General features: G+C 48.1%; 4 non-coding genes across 4 annotated transcripts; all 4 read left to right on the forward strand.

The window, feature by feature from the left end:
* The first annotated feature begins 1,021 nt into the window (after positions 1 to 1,021).
* LOC142702881 (U2 spliceosomal RNA) lies at positions 1,022 to 1,212 on the forward strand. Its single transcript, XR_012867273.1, has one exon. It is a non-coding gene; the product is annotated as a U2 spliceosomal RNA (small nuclear RNA).
* Positions 1,213 to 2,498: 1,286 nt separating this feature from the next.
* On the forward strand, positions 2,499 to 2,689 carry LOC142702882 (U2 spliceosomal RNA). The gene has a single exon (XR_012867274.1). It is a non-coding gene; the product is annotated as a U2 spliceosomal RNA (small nuclear RNA).
* A 1,286-nt stretch (positions 2,690 to 3,975) lies between these two features.
* Positions 3,976 to 4,166, forward strand: LOC142702883 (U2 spliceosomal RNA). The gene has a single exon (XR_012867275.1). It is a non-coding gene; the product is annotated as a U2 spliceosomal RNA (small nuclear RNA).
* A 1,286-nt stretch (positions 4,167 to 5,452) lies between these two features.
* LOC142702885 (U2 spliceosomal RNA) lies at positions 5,453 to 5,643 on the forward strand. The gene has a single exon (XR_012867276.1). It is a non-coding gene; the product is annotated as a U2 spliceosomal RNA (small nuclear RNA).
* Positions 5,644 to 6,000: the final 357 nt, after the last annotated feature.

Raw genomic sequence — 6,000 nt, forward strand, 5'->3', positions numbered from 1 at the left:
TTGTCTTCTCTCCGCCCTCCCTCCCTCCCTCCCTCCTAGGTAAGTTAAAGAGCTGCACCTGAGCCAGCCACTGATTGATGCAGCACCACAGTCAAATAGTGGAGTGGAGTGGAGTAGGGGAACAGCAAACAGCCATTAAAGCAGCCAGCCGCCTACCCGCCACAATGGACCTACCTGTGTACACTAGGTGGATGTGATGGAATGTACTGTCGTCCCTACATTTCAAGAAGAAGTAAGAATTGCAGTTGCAACAAACCCTTGCTTGCCTACAAAGAGAGCAGCAATTTGGATTTGTTACTATGTTACCTGGAAGAATAACAAACTGTGCAAGGATGGAGGTTGTAGGAGCAAAGAGAAGTTGTCTGTAAAGTTGGTGGATGCCTATTTTCCATTTTGCAGTCCCTTGTCTCCCTCTTGTGGCCTCCTGGAGGCAAATAAATGTGCAAAAAAAAGACAGCCTGGCGGCCGGCTGTTGCAGTGTTGCCCTCTCAGGCAACACTGAGTGACTGACTGAGCCTCACAGTCTTATATAAAGTTCAGACGGAACTTTGCACGTGTCATAGTGGAGCCCTCAGGATTCCAGAGCCAGCTTTCTGACATCATAATGGGGCCTGCCTCAGAGATAAAAGCCTGGGCCCAGGCAGTGTTGTTCAGTGCTGCTCAGCAGGCAGCACAGGACTGGATTAAAGCTGATACAAGGTGTGAAGGAACAAGGGGTGGCTGTGGGCATGCACTTGCTGCCGCTGCCAGTGTTTATCTGCATGGCAGGAGGGCATTTGGGCGTTGCCAGGAAGGCGTTTTTATGTAGATTCCTCCTCTTTCAGCACTGCATTGTGGTGCAAGCAAAAGAAGCAAATCCTGTCTGGCTTCCTCTCCGGCCTTTATTCACCTCCCGCTTAGTAGCTGTAAATGTGTGTGAGCCTGCAGGGCCCCATGGAATTGCCTAGGAGTAGGCTGAATCGCTGCAAGGGGTGAACAGCAGTATGGGACAGGCTCGGGCAAGGCAAGGGCCGCTCGGGTTATCGCTTCTCGGCCTTTTGGCTAAGATCAAGTGTAGTATCTGTTCTTATCAGTTTAATATCTGATACGTCCCCTATCTGGGGACCATATATTAAATGGATTTTTAGAACAGGGAGATGGAAATAGAGCTTGCTCTGTCCACTCCACGCATTGACCTGGTATTGCAGTATTTCCAGGACCGGTGCACCCTTCCCTTATGTGTTGACTAAAATCAGATTCCAAAAGTGTTTTTTCTCTTTGCCATTGTTTCTGTCTTTCTGAAGGGATCTCCCCTTTTAATCCCATTATTTCAACACCTGTTGGACAATGCATTTGTACAGTCATGTGTGATAATGAGCTCATTTATTAAATGCAATTAATGAATACATTGCCACCTCTTGTTGTGTGTGTGTGTGTGTGTGTCTTCTGTGTTTCTGTGTTTCCGGCATTTCACATTGGAACAGCTCATTCACCTTCCTTGTCTTCTCTCCGCCCTCCCTCCCTCCCTCCCTCCTAGGTAAGTTAAAGAGCTGCACCTGAGCCAGCCACTGATTGATGCAGCACCACAGTCAAATAGTGGAGTGGAGTGGAGTAGGGGAACAGCAAACAGCCATTAAAGCAGCCAGCCGCCTACCCGCCACAATGGACCTACCTGTGTACACTAGGTGGATGTGATGGAATGTACTGTCGTCCCTACATTTCAAGAAGAAGTAAGAATTGCAGTTGCAACAAACCCTTGCTTGCCTACAAAGAGAGCAGCAATTTGGATTTGTTACTATGTTACCTGGAAGAATAACAAACTGTGCAAGGATGGAGGTTGTAGGAGCAAAGAGAAGTTGTCTGTAAAGTTGGTGGATGCCTATTTTCCATTTTGCAGTCCCTTGTCTCCCTCTTGTGGCCTCCTGGAGGCAAATAAATGTGCAAAAAAAAGACAGCCTGGCGGCCGGCTGTTGCAGTGTTGCCCTCTCAGGCAACACTGAGTGACTGACTGAGCCTCACAGTCTTATATAAAGTTCAGACGGAACTTTGCACGTGTCATAGTGGAGCCCTCAGGATTCCAGAGCCAGCTTTCTGACATCATAATGGGGCCTGCCTCAGAGATAAAAGCCTGGGCCCAGGCAGTGTTGTTCAGTGCTGCTCAGCAGGCAGCACAGGACTGGATTAAAGCTGATACAAGGTGTGAAGGAACAAGGGGTGGCTGTGGGCATGCACTTGCTGCCGCTGCCAGTGTTTATCTGCATGGCAGGAGGGCATTTGGGCGTTGCCAGGAAGGCGTTTTTATGTAGATTCCTCCTCTTTCAGCACTGCATTGTGGTGCAAGCAAAAGAAGCAAATCCTGTCTGGCTTCCTCTCCGGCCTTTATTCACCTCCCGCTTAGTAGCTGTAAATGTGTGTGAGCCTGCAGGGCCCCATGGAATTGCCTAGGAGTAGGCTGAATCGCTGCAAGGGGTGAACAGCAGTATGGGACAGGCTCGGGCAAGGCAAGGGCCGCTCGGGTTATCGCTTCTCGGCCTTTTGGCTAAGATCAAGTGTAGTATCTGTTCTTATCAGTTTAATATCTGATACGTCCCCTATCTGGGGACCATATATTAAATGGATTTTTAGAACAGGGAGATGGAAATAGAGCTTGCTCTGTCCACTCCACGCATTGACCTGGTATTGCAGTATTTCCAGGACCGGTGCACCCTTCCCTTATGTGTTGACTAAAATCAGATTCCAAAAGTGTTTTTTCTCTTTGCCATTGTTTCTGTCTTTCTGAAGGGATCTCCCCTTTTAATCCCATTATTTCAACACCTGTTGGACAATGCATTTGTACAGTCATGTGTGATAATGAGCTCATTTATTAAATGCAATTAATGAATACATTGCCACCTCTTGTTGTGTGTGTGTGTGTGTGTGTCTTCTGTGTTTCTGTGTTTCCGGCATTTCACATTGGAACAGCTCATTCACCTTCCTTGTCTTCTCTCCGCCCTCCCTCCCTCCCTCCCTCCTAGGTAAGTTAAAGAGCTGCACCTGAGCCAGCCACTGATTGATGCAGCACCACAGTCAAATAGTGGAGTGGAGTGGAGTAGGGGAACAGCAAACAGCCATTAAAGCAGCCAGCCGCCTACCCGCCACAATGGACCTACCTGTGTACACTAGGTGGATGTGATGGAATGTACTGTCGTCCCTACATTTCAAGAAGAAGTAAGAATTGCAGTTGCAACAAACCCTTGCTTGCCTACAAAGAGAGCAGCAATTTGGATTTGTTACTATGTTACCTGGAAGAATAACAAACTGTGCAAGGATGGAGGTTGTAGGAGCAAAGAGAAGTTGTCTGTAAAGTTGGTGGATGCCTATTTTCCATTTTGCAGTCCCTTGTCTCCCTCTTGTGGCCTCCTGGAGGCAAATAAATGTGCAAAAAAAAGACAGCCTGGCGGCCGGCTGTTGCAGTGTTGCCCTCTCAGGCAACACTGAGTGACTGACTGAGCCTCACAGTCTTATATAAAGTTCAGACGGAACTTTGCACGTGTCATAGTGGAGCCCTCAGGATTCCAGAGCCAGCTTTCTGACATCATAATGGGGCCTGCCTCAGAGATAAAAGCCTGGGCCCAGGCAGTGTTGTTCAGTGCTGCTCAGCAGGCAGCACAGGACTGGATTAAAGCTGATACAAGGTGTGAAGGAACAAGGGGTGGCTGTGGGCATGCACTTGCTGCCGCTGCCAGTGTTTATCTGCATGGCAGGAGGGCATTTGGGCGTTGCCAGGAAGGCGTTTTTATGTAGATTCCTCCTCTTTCAGCACTGCATTGTGGTGCAAGCAAAAGAAGCAAATCCTGTCTGGCTTCCTCTCCGGCCTTTATTCACCTCCCGCTTAGTAGCTGTAAATGTGTGTGAGCCTGCAGGGCCCCATGGAATTGCCTAGGAGTAGGCTGAATCGCTGCAAGGGGTGAACAGCAGTATGGGACAGGCTCGGGCAAGGCAAGGGCCGCTCGGGTTATCGCTTCTCGGCCTTTTGGCTAAGATCAAGTGTAGTATCTGTTCTTATCAGTTTAATATCTGATACGTCCCCTATCTGGGGACCATATATTAAATGGATTTTTAGAACAGGGAGATGGAAATAGAGCTTGCTCTGTCCACTCCACGCATTGACCTGGTATTGCAGTATTTCCAGGACCGGTGCACCCTTCCCTTATGTGTTGACTAAAATCAGATTCCAAAAGTGTTTTTTCTCTTTGCCATTGTTTCTGTCTTTCTGAAGGGATCTCCCCTTTTAATCCCATTATTTCAACACCTGTTGGACAATGCATTTGTACAGTCATGTGTGATAATGAGCTCATTTATTAAATGCAATTAATGAATACATTGCCACCTCTTGTTGTGTGTGTGTGTGTGTGTGTCTTCTGTGTTTCTGTGTTTCCGGCATTTCACATTGGAACAGCTCATTCACCTTCCTTGTCTTCTCTCCGCCCTCCCTCCCTCCCTCCCTCCTAGGTAAGTTAAAGAGCTGCACCTGAGCCAGCCACTGATTGATGCAGCACCACAGTCAAATAGTGGAGTGGAGTGGAGTAGGGGAACAGCAAACAGCCATTAAAGCAGCCAGCCGCCTACCCGCCACAATGGACCTACCTGTGTACACTAGGTGGATGTGATGGAATGTACTGTCGTCCCTACATTTCAAGAAGAAGTAAGAATTGCAGTTGCAACAAACCCTTGCTTGCCTACAAAGAGAGCAGCAATTTGGATTTGTTACTATGTTACCTGGAAGAATAACAAACTGTGCAAGGATGGAGGTTGTAGGAGCAAAGAGAAGTTGTCTGTAAAGTTGGTGGATGCCTATTTTCCATTTTGCAGTCCCTTGTCTCCCTCTTGTGGCCTCCTGGAGGCAAATAAATGTGCAAAAAAAAGACAGCCTGGCGGCCGGCTGTTGCAGTGTTGCCCTCTCAGGCAACACTGAGTGACTGACTGAGCCTCACAGTCTTATATAAAGTTCAGACGGAACTTTGCACGTGTCATAGTGGAGCCCTCAGGATTCCAGAGCCAGCTTTCTGACATCATAATGGGGCCTGCCTCAGAGATAAAAGCCTGGGCCCAGGCAGTGTTGTTCAGTGCTGCTCAGCAGGCAGCACAGGACTGGATTAAAGCTGATACAAGGTGTGAAGGAACAAGGGGTGGCTGTGGGCATGCACTTGCTGCCGCTGCCAGTGTTTATCTGCATGGCAGGAGGGCATTTGGGCGTTGCCAGGAAGGCGTTTTTATGTAGATTCCTCCTCTTTCAGCACTGCATTGTGGTGCAAGCAAAAGAAGCAAATCCTGTCTGGCTTCCTCTCCGGCCTTTATTCACCTCCCGCTTAGTAGCTGTAAATGTGTGTGAGCCTGCAGGGCCCCATGGAATTGCCTAGGAGTAGGCTGAATCGCTGCAAGGGGTGAACAGCAGTATGGGACAGGCTCGGGCAAGGCAAGGGCCGCTCGGGTTATCGCTTCTCGGCCTTTTGGCTAAGATCAAGTGTAGTATCTGTTCTTATCAGTTTAATATCTGATACGTCCCCTATCTGGGGACCATATATTAAATGGATTTTTAGAACAGGGAGATGGAAATAGAGCTTGCTCTGTCCACTCCACGCATTGACCTGGTATTGCAGTATTTCCAGGACCGGTGCACCCTTCCCTTATGTGTTGACTAAAATCAGATTCCAAAAGTGTTTTTTCTCTTTGCCATTGTTTCTGTCTTTCTGAAGGGATCTCCCCTTTTAATCCCATTATTTCAACACCTGTTGGACAATGCATTTGTACAGTCATGTGTGATAATGAGCTCATTTATTAAATGCAATTAATGAATACATTGCCACCTCTTGTTGTGTGTGTGTGTGTGTGTGTGTGTGTGTCTTCTGTGTTTCTGTGTTTCCGGCATTTCACATTGGAACAGCTCATTCACCTTCCTTGTCTTCTCTCCGCCCTCCCTCCCTCCCTCCCTCCTAGGTAAGTTAAAGAGCTGCACCTGAGCCAGCCACTGATTGATGCAGC

This window comes from Rhinoderma darwinii, unplaced genomic scaffold (assembly GCF_050947455.1).
Source record: "Rhinoderma darwinii isolate aRhiDar2 unplaced genomic scaffold, aRhiDar2.hap1 Scaffold_2457, whole genome shotgun sequence".
NCBI classification, from domain to species: Eukaryota; Metazoa; Chordata; class Amphibia; order Anura; family Rhinodermatidae; genus Rhinoderma; species Rhinoderma darwinii.